Raw genomic sequence first — 12981 nt, 5'->3', positions numbered from 1 at the left:
ATACCATGATGGACGAAAAAAACACAATTTACTTTATTATTAGGTAATAATAAAGATAAAGATATTGAACATATAAACCCTGCTAGGCTACCTGCCTAGCGAGGGCATCTGCATCCCGCTTTCGATCTCGCTCGCTCGATCTACCTTGCTGGAGGTTTTTTACCGCGCTGTCAATAATCCCACGGCCTGTTTCTTTTGACGCTACTCTTTCTTGCTCAAGCGGATGACGGGTGGGCCTTGTGCTCTCGCGGGCCTGAGCTTGGCAGTGTGCGTGCTTTGTGTGTGTCCCTGCGTTTGGGTGAACAAAATATTAACTGCGTCGGTCGCGTCCTCCTCCCCACCAATCGCGCATCCTCCTACCCACCAATCCCCCATCCTCATCCAGCCCACCAATCCCCGCCTCCTCCTCCCCACCAACCCTAGCCATGCCCTCGCCGCCACCTTTCCTTCCCCGTTCATCCTCTCCAGCAGCCGGCGCCACTTCTGTCTCTCCTCCTTTCTCCTTGTCACCATCATCGCGAGTGCCCACCCGTTGGATCAGGTGGTCAGTGCGGGATGCAATAGCGCATCTGGACGGAGGAGAACGCGACGATTGCATCTCCTGGCAACGGCAGGGAGGACGGATGGATGAGGAGGCGACAGCTCGAGAGGTAGGCAAGGAAACGACTCAATGCCTCCTTGGAGCTCCACCCTATGTAACTTCCTCCTCCTGATTCCTTCCTCTCTAAATTAATTTAGGATTTGGGTGTGTAGTTTTTATGGTGGGTGTGAAGGATCTTGGGAAGGTGAGGAGGACAGAGGTGGGGGAAGGACTGTGAGTCCGGAGAATCCAGGCTGCACATATAAATCCTCTCCATCTTCCTCTCCCTTTTGATTCCCCCAGTTCTCCAGTAATCTGATTTTGATTTCTTATTTTTTTCCTAAGCACGATGTGTGCAGATCTGAGAAAGAATAGAAGAGGAAGAATACCAAGGAAGAGTTTGGTGAAGAACAATAAGGTGAATTCACTCTGTCTCAAGCAAAGTCACGTTTGTTCCTGCAATTTGATGTTATGATTTATTTTATCCTTATTTAGATTTGTTTATATGAATGCCAACTACTTTATTCTACTTATATTCCAGTGACTTTCCTCTTTTTTTTGTTTGTGATATGATGATCTGCTCTGCTTGTTTTGGCTCCTTTTAATTGATGCATTATTTTTGTCTATTTTTGTGTACCTAGGTGACAATGTGAGTTGCATTGACAGAATCCATGTATTAAGCTGAGGCATTTTTGGCAGCTGCAGCAACCTGACAATTAATTTGTTCTCATCCAAGGTAATTTACTTCCCCCCTTTATGTATCATGGATGGATATATGTGCTGGTTGGTTGTCATTACTGAAGCTAGAATTGTTGATGATGACTACCTTTGAGCAGGTTTACCGCTTGTCTTGCTAATGTGAATTTGTATGTTTTCATTTGTTTTTTCTTCTCCATTTTTTTGTATAATCTATGGACGTTGTAGGATAAATGTGAATTAACAATACAAGAACTTCCAGAAAGTATTTTGCAACTTCAGAAATCCAAAATTATGGTTCTGGTGTTAATGATCAGGATGATGCGATAGCCTCTTTTGATCCGTATCTACTTTTTTCGAAGCTTGAAAGATATACTTGCAGCACTTGACTGAAATGATCTAACTTGTGTTTCCCTTTTTTCTTTTCATTTCCAGAATGCTTTGCTGCTAGCATAACTGTGATCCATTTTTTACTCTACTTTTTCTTAATCTATATACATGATTGCCAATTTCCAACTTCTTAGTTACAGAAAATAAAACAAAATTCAGTTTAGATGTGTCTGTTGTAGGCATTAAAAGTTTCATCAGAGCCCTCATTCTGAACATTGTTTAAAATGACACCCTATTGCCCTTGGTGCATATATAGATATTACTTTTTACTTTTTAGTAGAATATGGAGCTCTTATTTGTCGTATAGTTTCTTTTTTCGTCTGTGCAGTTGTACATCTTTGCTGCCCCTTTCCTTGGTGCTGACTGAGCTTTGCATGTTTATATTTATATTTTCCTGCATTCTCCCGGTGACCTTTTATTTTGACATATCAATGAATTATGCATCTCACTCCTTCGGAAGCTAATCTTTACATTGACACTGCTATTTGTCTTGAAATCCAAAATTATGGTTCTGGTGTTAATGATCAGGATGATGCGATAGCCTCTTTTGATCCGTATCTACTTTTTTCGAAGCTTGAAAGATATACTTGCAGCACTTGACTGAAATGATCTAACTTGTGTTTCCCTTTTTTCTTTTCATTTCCAGAATGCTTTGCTGCTAGCATAACTGTGATCCATTTTTTACTCTACTTTTCCTTAATCTATATACATGATTGCCAATTTCCAACTTCTTAGTTACAGAAAATAAAACAAAATTCAGTTTAGATGTGTCTGCTGTAGGCATTAAAAGTTTCATCAGAGCCCTCATTCTGAACATTGTTTAAAATGACACCCTATTGCCCTTGGTGCATATATAGATATTACTTTTTACTTTTTAGTAGAATATGGAGCTCTTATTTGTCGTATAGTTTCTTTTTTCGTCTGTGCAGTTGTACATCTTTGCTGCCCCTTTCCTTGGTGCTGACTGAGCTTTGCATGTTTATATTTATATTTTCCTGCATTCTCCCGGTGACCTTTTATTTTGACATATCAATGAATTATGCATCTCACTCCTTCGGAAGCTAATCTTTACATTGACACTGCTATTTGTCTTGATCTTATTTGTACCATGGAGGAGAATAACTCTTTAGACCCTACTGTATGGTAAACTTCTTTGTTCATCAGATGTGACATTTTTATAACACTATGTTTTCTGTACAGTTGGGAACTTCTAGAAAAAATGACATTTGGTTGGTTCGATTCCAGATTGGTCTCACCTTATTCCTTTTAGATGGATGCTATGGTCTTCCCTGCAGGTCAATCTCCATATCCTTTTTAGAGGGTTTGGTATTTTCTTTAGTTCAACTATATATATGTTGCCATTTTGTCTTAGCTACAATCAACCACATAAAAACAAATCTAAGAGATGTTGTATTACTCACACAGTTTTAACTATGATGTCTCATGGAGAGAACACAAATCTTTATCTAACAAGAGGATTGATCCAAGTGGCGTTCTGATACCTCAGCTTGTTTTTTCCTTGACATGGATTACTGAACTTCCTAGCTAAAAAGATACCTTCATTTTATTAGTGGGGTCAGCTGAAGGGAGGCTAAAAGGCAGGCATGATAGTGCTCTTTGGGCTGTAATAAACATTGAAAAGTTTCTTCAGTGTGTCCTTTGTAGGACTAATAATAAAAAATGTTGATTATGTCTGTCAATAATTTGTAACATGTGTGTTGCGCGAGGTACATACCCTGCTATATGGAAGTTGTTAGCATGAAAAAACATTGGCCCTCTTTGGATCGAATAAAGTGAAAAGGGGATTCATCATATAATACAAATTGTAATACATGTGTATGGATGTTAAATTAGTTACATCTTCTGTTGAATGGAACACGTGTCCTATTTATGCTCATGAGCTAATCCATGGAAAATACTGTTCTATGCCCTATTCAACATGGCGATACATTTTGCTCGATTTTCGTTCAGCTGTTATAGTATGAATCCACATTTATTTTCTCCATGTCCAGTATTTGGGTTATTGCTTCTCAAGGATATTTGTCAGTCAACTCAAGCAAACTATGATTGTAACTGTTCTTTTGTTTGATAAAAATTGAATGGCTACATGTACTTCTATAGCTTGTTAATTCCTTCTCAGCTTGTTTTATTTTATATGCGTGTGTATACAAACTAATGTGTCTTTGTGTTGGTCGTTCCTTCCTTGCCGATATGGCAATTATTTTAGATGCTGGCCAGTTAAGGTTTGTTGCAAATAATAGTGGATGTTGGGCTGCCTCCACACCGCAAGAGATGGAGATGGTTGACGTCGGAACCGGTGGTTGAGGTCGAGTACGCCTCGTTGTCGTCGCCGTCTACATCCGTTACGGTGCGGCTGCAGTGGCTTTTCCTCTTCCTATTGCTTTTATTCTCTCCTGTTATCCCTTGGTGTTCATAATCTCAGGACGACACTTGATTTCAGTGTGAGGAACTTGCTGTTTCTGGCACCAGATTCAGCAAGGAGGATATCTATGAGGCCTTTCATTCTTGTGGGATTCCCACACATCTTGCAAGTTCAAGGGGGTGAGCTCAGCTGAATGCGCGGCGACGTACTGTACCTTTGCAAGCCGAGTATCTTGCTCTAATTTGTTGACAGGGTAAGAGGTACATTCACCAATCCATACGCACTTCTGCACTTTTTCGCTATTTCTTGGTCACATGGCTGATTTATTTTTCAAGATCTATGTGGAAGATCATCATTATGTTGAGTTTTAGTAAGAAAAGTCATTGTCGTTCTAACTTTGGTTTTTGATTTAATGTACTGCTTCCATCATTTCTCCATGAGGTGGAAAAAGGATGGGTAGAACATCTAAGGCCAATAATCATATATGTTTTATGACGCAAGGTGTTATTTCGGCTACAATAACGATCTGATTACAAATCCATGTGTAACGTCACTGTTTTCTGCTACATTTTTTATTCAGGTCCAGTAGCCAGTGGTTCTTTCAGCACTTCTGAAATAGTATTCTTTTATATATAAAAAAACTTAACTGGAATTTAAGAAAGTTGACACTGCATCTCTGGTTCGTTCAATGAAATTTTCTGCTCTCCAATTTAACTTTCTGTGGCTGGTTGTGATAGTGAAGGTTGATATTTTGATTTCTGATGGAATATACATCTTGGTTTTCCTCTATCTATGTAGAGGGCTCAAGAAAGAGACAAGAACTTGTGCTTCAAGCAGCGAATATAGCCAGCCTAGATGATTCAAAACAAGAACAAGTGTCGGGAAGTTACAGATGAGGAAGTGCAGCTGGTACGGCCTCTCCGTTTTTGCCCCAAATCAACCACGGAAAAAACTGCTGGACAATCAACTTCTTGCCAATTTATAGTTGACTTCCTGCTATGATTCTCTTCCTAAAAGAAATTGCAATCATCTTGAAACAAGTAATATATCTAGCTACAAATGCTTATTCTAGACTGATTATGTTGCTTCCAATTGCGGACAGTGTGTTATAGTTGACACTTTAGTCTACATATCTGCTAAATATTTACATGTCTGCACGGCCAGAAAAATCAGAGAGTCTACTTAAACTTTAGTGATGGGTAGTTATTCTACTTCTTTGGCTATATGTTCAGCAAGGATCGCACATCTGAAACAAGTAACTGGCTTGCTTTTGCTACATGCTCCCTGTATATAACTCACTTTTCTATTTCTTGAGGACAACACCATATAGAGATTTTAGAGGTTGGTCCCGATTTCAGATACAAAGCGCCTGATTGTTCTTTGTAAATTTATTCTGCTCCTTACATGAGGGTCTGTGCTACTTCCAAACTTGAATGCAGATTTACTGTACAATGTAAATTAAATCGTTCGTTTCTACTGCATGTTAAAGGAGCTGGCCAATGTTGGCATGAAGCTATAAAAGCTAGCTGGCTATGGAGAATTTTGGTACTGGTGATGAATTGCCACCTTTTCCTTGCTTGCCATCATGCCATGATTCGAAATTTAGTTGCCAGAGACTACCAAAAAGGATTGCGTGCGCTGCCATCATACATTTACACCTCTAAACTAAGTTTGTTGACTAAATTGTGTAGTCCCCTTTTGCCGAAGAATGTTCTAGACTAGATAGCCAGCTTGCTGTTGTTGTTTGGAACTTTTCAGTCGGGCTCTTTTGTTAAAGCGAAAACCATATATATGTAATGTGCGCGGTGGTTTGCAGGACTTCACAGGTGTTGTACTAAAATTCAGTTTCTATGGAGTTCAGTTCAGTGATGTTCTAGACTAGATATCATTCAAAAAATGGTGACACGTGGATGTAGGATCATAGAAGAGTCAGGGGAAGAGGGAGGTACCTTTGTAGATTGCCCAGGGGTATTGGCGATGTATGCGGCAGGGCCAGATGCTCTGAATCAGCACGACACCCCTCTGCCTACCTTGCTCATTCACACTTCTTTTTTGTTTGGGGAGGGGTGGGTTGCAATCTGGACCGGGTGGGACGCTGGAAACTGTGAGCAAAAAGTCAATCCGACCTGAGCTCCAAATGAAATTAGATATTTTTTTTCCAAAACTACTATATGAAGAGAAAACAAGTATGTACACGAGTCGACCAGACAATGGACAAAAAAACAGCCTGAACCAAAATTAAAAACAGACTTCTGTTGATTAGACACTCCCATAATATATGCCAGGAATGTGTTTTCATAGTTCATTTTGTGGATATTTGATATAAGCATAATTGTATCCCGATATTTGTCTTGGTACTCCATTATATCAATAATATAACCGAGTTTCAGAGAAGATCAGACTATGCCTTGTCTACTACATATCTAATATATTTATCTTGATATTGCAGAAGCTTTTGTTTTATTCTTATATCTAATGCTTGATCTGTTGTATAGGCTACTATGTGCATGTCAGGGACAGAAGTTGCTAGAGAAAGCTCCGACATTATAATCTTAGATGATGACTTCGCATCTGTTGTGAAGGTTAGTGTCTTCTACGTTTTTTGGAGAAGATCTTTGTTAAGAAGGATAGCCGTTCTCAGCAATCATGATGGGAGTTTTTTTTATCGGATGTACACGGTCATTGGAATGGACCAAGTTATGAATGTTCCTGAAATGCGATACTAGAATCTTTATACGTCAACACTCTTTGATGCGTATCTTGATGATTTTTCCTCTGTTTTATGTACATTTGTGTTCTTAACTCACTTTCTTGATTGGCACATAATCAGCTTAGAAAAAGTTATTTTAGTTGAGTACGACATTCGAGCTGAGTAAGTGAACTTGTATCACTTGCCACAAGAGATTATTGTCAGTTACCTGATCACCTGTTATGCTGCCCCATTGTCTATATGCAGGGCAAATCTTCACTGAATCTTGGAGAGTGATGGAAGATAATGGGCCCAAGCTTTTAGGAACGCCAAGGATCCAATTTCAAGCTTTGGCCTCTTCCACAAATTCGCCGTTCAATCAGGAGGTCAGCTTTTCCTTCGTAATTTTGCAATTTACTTCATGGAATCATAGTAAAGGTGGACAAGTAGAATACCAGTTCAAAATTTCATTTCTTCTTAATGATTAATGTAAACATAGCCACCTAGGTGATCATTGCATAGGTCTACTGGAAATTGGTCCTAGAGGAGCTCTCCATGAAGTTTCTACAAGAACCAAAATCAATCCTACAAGCATCAGATATATCAGAGGAAGCATGGTTCCCAAGTGCATTGCTTAATATTCATGAATGTTGTCTACAACCATGGCCTTCCCAAAACAAGACAACACAATTATTCTCTGGAGGGACAAGGGATCTGATGATTATCCAGTGAACTGTATGTCTTTGAAGGAGCTTTGCACTCAACAGATGTATACATCTTTAATCAAACTAAGAGTGGGAGATATGCATAAACATTTTTTGGGATACATAACCACTCTTCGAACCTTAGCCAGATTCTTCAATCTTTGGGGTTAATCTTTTTGTGAAAAGAATTTCAGGAACATGGAAAAATGGCCAACTTTGCTTTGTACAAAAAAGGTAGAGATGATAATCTATTTATCTCTCACTGAACTACTCTGAATTTTGTGGTACCTGGTGAAGTTTAAAAAATGGTTATTCCTTGCTACCTTTAATGATCAATGATATTGAATGTGTGACTAAATAGTTCTGCTCAAGCACTCCTTGGACTCTTCAGATGGTATTGTCAAAGCTTTGGCTGAGAGATTATATTAGTAGTGGTTCCTAAACATTAATCATTCAGTCAAAGACACTGGTTGTGATCAGAACATCAATCAAGAGCGTGGAATATTTGAGCTGAGAAATACTAGCATGCTGCCAATGATTAGTGGTTAGAGGTTTTTCATCTATCATGTTTAACCAAGGTAACCATATCAGGTAGATTGCATCGCATCTAAAACGTTTCCTGAAGATTCATGATACTTTGGCTGCACTTCACTACATGTCTCTCGCTGTGTGAAGGTTCCGATGATGACATGGGCGATGGCTACACTAACTATATGTGATTGCCAGAGCCAGTAAATTAATGTTAAGACACTCTGTTATGCTCTAGCCCAGTATATTGTGAACACTATGGGGTTGTTTGGTTCTAGGCCTAGGAATGCCACACTTTGCCATACAATGTTGCCAAACTTGCCTAAGGTTAGTTCTTCAAAATGAGAGCCACAAGTTGGCAAGCCTAAAGGAATCTTGCCACACTTGTTGTGTGTATGTGATGTGGGACCATAGTGTGGCTTGCCTAAGATGTGGCTTGAACCAAACACACACCTAAGTTGGTCAAATTTGCCTAACCTTAGGTGTGGCAAGCTTTGGCAAATTTAGTCTCAAACCAAACAACCTCTATGTATTCTGCCCGCTCTAAAAACTTCATGCATCACTTGTGTTAGTTAGTTGCTTAGATAACTTTCTCTATCCACTGTAATATGTGCATTTGCTATGTATTGAACCTACCATCAATGGCATGTTCTGTACCAGCATTTCCCTGTATGCTTGTTGATCGTCGTATATTTTCTTCAACACTTATATGCCCTCTTTCAGTATAGTTATATTGTGGGTTCTACTTATGTAAGAGCACACTTCTATTCTTCTTCTTTGTTTGAATGCCCTCTATTTTTCCTGTGTTTTCCTTCTCCACGATGAGGTCAATTTCGATACCGATGACATAGACAGCAATGACTCTACCTGATCTTAGTTACCATAAGCTGGGTGACCAAAGCTATTTCTATGGCACATCTCTGCCTATGTACCTTCGCTTATATCATGAATTGATCTCATGCCTTTATTTTGCAATATGAACCTACCATCAATGTAATATATAGGGTCATGTATGAACATCATACCTAAACATCTACTCCCTCCGTTCCGTTCCTAAATACAAGTCTTTTTACAGATTTCAAAGCGGACTACATACGGTGCATCAAAGATTTGCTTCTTTCGATAATTAATATTAGTTATCCATTTGCAGTATAATTAATCTCTCTAATTAGTAACATTGTTATTGCAAATGATCCCAGTATTTTTTATTTACTTTTGCATATTGCTACTTTGATTAATATTCCACCCAAAGAATAATATTTTTATACCTCTAATTTCTACTTTGCAGCAATGGATAGTTGTGCTTTAGTTCCTCTAGCTTTTTTTTCCGAAGATGTAGTTCCTCTAGCCTTTTGTAGAAACTAGGTACCTCCTGTACTTAGGTATATATAAGTCTTTTGTAGAAACTATTGTTAATATCTCAAAAATAAGAATGTTGCCTTTTCCTTTACTTGTGTACTTGGAACCAAATTGTTCGTTACCAATTGTATCGGGACACTTTTATAGAAGATACGGCTTACTGTGCATTGAAACAATAGCCGCAGAGTTTGGTCTTTGTATTATCTTTGTATATTTGATTTGGATTTGTCCTGATTTAAGTAAAGGACCCTCCATTAGTACTGAACCGTTTTGTGTTCATTCTGTTGTTGTCTCCAGACATTTGTATTTGGAGAATCATTCTGAAACCAGGGTTCAAAGCGCTGAGAAAATATGGTTCTATTTCTCAATCTTGTGCTAATGCTTCAAAGGGAGATGTACAAAAAGAATCATAATTGTTGACGCATATCTACTAGCAGACTAAAAGGATTGGTTGCTACTCCATTCAATGACTATGTTTTTAGCAAAGTGGCTCGCATCTTTCACTGAACATTTTGTTTATTAGTGTGTTTGCATAGAACACTGGAATGCCCAGCAAGGTACTGAGGTGTTATGTAACTATCTGAACTCTTCTGTAGGCGTTTCTTTTCTGTTGTTTTTCTTTAGATCTAAACCATACCCTACAATAGATAAGATATGTTGGAGATTGTCTTGACGATACAACTTTACAATCATAGGACATTCTATAGGAAATAAATAAGTATTACTGGGGATTGGACGATGGTATGGAACGCATTCATGCTTTGGGCAATGACAGTCCACCAAACAAACCCACCATTAAGTACTGCTTAGATGATAAAGTCATCTTCAATGTACACTCTTTTAATACATGGCTTTCTCTCGGCCTCCATCTATGCTAATATAGCTTGTCTTTTAAAGCCAATGTGTGCTAAGTGATCTGATTATTTTCTTTTAAGCATCAAGCTTTCATGTAATGGAATATAAGTATCTTTAAGTTGATTCTAAATCAATCTCATATACATGCTTTGAATGCTTGGCTCGCTCTCGCTTTTTGCGCCATGGTCAAACATGCAGCGATCACTCTGTCTAATGTTTATCATTTCAATATGTGTCCGAATAATATTAATGTACAGTCTTTCAATACATGGCTTGCTTTCGGCCTTTGCGCCATTGGCGCAACTGGTCATCTAGTGTGAGGAAAGAATGATGGAGACTATGATTACCCCACAAGTCAGGATGAGACTTCGGACGAAAAAAGAGGCCATAAAAAAAGAGAAGGCCCAAATAAGAAAAATGAGAGAAAAAGAGAGAAGGGGTAATGTTACTATCTTTTTTCCACACTTGTGCTTCAAAGTAGCATCATGATCTTCATGATAGAGAGTCTCCTATGTTGTCACTTTCATATACTAGTGGGAGTTTTTAATTATAGAACTTGGCTCGTATATTTCAATGATGGGCTTCCGCAAAATGCCCTAGGTCTTCGTGAGCAAGCAAGTTGGATGCACACCCACTTAGTTTCTTTTTGAGCTTTCATACACTTATAGCTCTAGCGCATCCGTTGCATGGCAATCCCTACTCACTCACATTGATATCTATTGATGGACATCTCCATAGCCCATCGATATGCCTACTTGATGTGAGACTATCTTCTTCTTTTGGTCTTCTCCACAACCACCCTTCTATTCCACCTATAGTGCTATGTCCATGGCTCACGCTCATGTATTACGTGAAGATTGAAAAAGTTTGAGAATATCAAAAGTATGAAACAATTGATTGGCTTGTCATCGGGGTTGTTCATGATTTAAATATTTTGTGTGGTGAAGATAGAGCATAGCCAAACTATATGATTTTGTAGGGATAGCTTTCTTGGGCCATGTTATTTTGAGAAGACATGATTGCTTTGTTAGTATGCTTGAAGTATTATTGTTTTTATGTCAATATTATAATTTTGTCTTGAATCTTTTGGATCTGAACATTCATGCCACAATAAAGAAAATTACATGAATAAATATGTTAGGTAGCATTCCACATCAAAAATTCTGTTTTTATCATTTACCTACTCGAGGACGAGCAGGAATTAAGCTTGGGGATGCTTGATACGTCTCCAACGTATCTATAATTTTTGATTGTTCCATTCTATTATAATATCTGTTTTGGATGTTTAATGGGCTTTAATATGCTATTTTATATTATTTTTGGGACTAAGCTATTAACCGAGGGCCCAATGCCAGTTTCTTTTTTTTTGCCTATTTTAGAGTTTTGCCAAAAAGGAATATCAAACGGAGTCCAAACGGAATGAAACCTTCGCGATGATCTTTCTTGGACCGAAAGCAAACCAGAAGACTTGGATATGAAGTCGGAGACGCAACAAGGAAGCCACGAGGTAGGAGGGCGCGCCCAGGGGGGTAGGCACGCCCCCTCCTTCGTGGGCCCCTCGTAGCTCCCCTGACCTAGTTCCTTCGCCTATATATACTCTTATACCCTAAAAACATCAGTGGGGGGCACAAAACCACTTTTCCACCGCCCCAACCTTCTGTACCCGTGAGATCCCATCTTGGGGCCTTTTCCTGCATCCTATCGTAGGGGGATTCGAGCATGGAGGGCTTCTACATCAACACCATTACCTCTTCGATGAAGCATGAGTAGTTTACCACAGACCTTCGGGTCCATAGTTAGTAGCTAGATGGCTTCTTCTCTCTCTTTGATTCTCAATACCAAGTTCTCCTCGATGTTCTTGAAGATCTATTCGATGTAATACTCTTTTTCGGTGTGTTTGCTGAGATCCGATGAATTGTGGATTTATGAACAAGATTATCTATGAATATTATTTGCTTCTTCTCTGAATTCTTATATGCATGATTTGATATCTTTTCAAGTCCCTTCGAATTATTAGTTTAGTTTGGCCTACTAGATTGATCTTTCTTGCAAATTGAGAAGTGCTTAGCTTTGGGTTCAATCTTGCGGTGTCCTTTCCCTATGACAGTAGGGGCAACAAGGCACGTGTTGTATTGTTGCCATCGAGGATAACAAGATGGGGTTTTCATCATATTGCTTGAGTTAATTCCTCTACATCATGTCATCTTGCTTAATGCGTTACTCCGTTCTTTATGAACTTAATACTCTTGATGCATGCTGGATAGCGGTCGATGTCTGGAGTAATAGTAGTAGATGCAGGCAGGAGTCGGTCTACTTGACACAGACGTGATGCCTATGTTGGGGAACGTAGTAATTTCAAAAAAATTCCTACGATCACGCAAGATATATCTAGGTGATGCATAACAACGGGGGGAGAGTGTGTCCACGTACCCTCGTAGACCGCAAGCGAAGCGTTATGTAACGCAGTTGATTTTGTCGAACGTCTTCGCGATCCAACCGATCAAGTACCGAACGCACGACACCTCAGCGATCTGCACACGTTCAGCTCGGTGATGTCCCTCGAACTCTAGATCCAGCTAAGGCCGAGGGAGAGTTCCGTTAGCACGATGATGTGGTGACGATGATGATTAAGTTACCTGCGCAGGGCTTCGCCTAAGACTACGATGATATGACCAAGGTGGAAATCTATGGAGGGGGGCACCGCACACGGCTAAAAGATCAAATTGACCAACTTGTGTGTCTATGGGGTGCCCCCCTCCCCCATATATAAAGGAGGGAGGGAGGAGGAGGCTGGCCA

At 39.4% G+C, this 12981-nt stretch overlaps 1 long non-coding RNA gene across 6 annotated transcripts; it reads left to right on the top strand.

Annotated features, from left to right (window-relative positions):
- The first annotated feature begins 310 nt into the window (after positions 1-310).
- On the top strand, positions 311-7586 carry LOC119312399. Of its 6 annotated transcripts, none has more exons than XR_005151319.1 (10): positions 311-650; positions 754-998; positions 1222-2809; positions 2912-2961; positions 3894-4034; positions 4128-4309; positions 4848-4958; positions 6545-6631; positions 7006-7124; positions 7238-7586. It is a non-coding gene; the product is annotated as an uncharacterized LOC119312399 (long non-coding RNA). The 6 variants fall into 6 exon arrangements; XR_005151320.1 differs by having other exon boundaries at positions 332-650; positions 1222-1316; positions 2867-2961; positions 4128-4302; XR_005151321.1 differs by having other exon boundaries at positions 332-650; positions 739-998; positions 1222-1316; positions 2867-2961.
- The last annotated feature ends 5395 nt before the right edge of the window (positions 7587-12981 follow it).

This window comes from Triticum dicoccoides, chromosome 5B (assembly GCF_002162155.2).
Source record: "Triticum dicoccoides isolate Atlit2015 ecotype Zavitan chromosome 5B, WEW_v2.0, whole genome shotgun sequence".
NCBI lineage: Eukaryota > Viridiplantae > Streptophyta > Magnoliopsida > Poales > Poaceae > Triticum > Triticum dicoccoides.
Note: the sequence above shows the minus strand (reverse complement) of the source record. Positions and strands in the feature narration are given on the sequence as shown.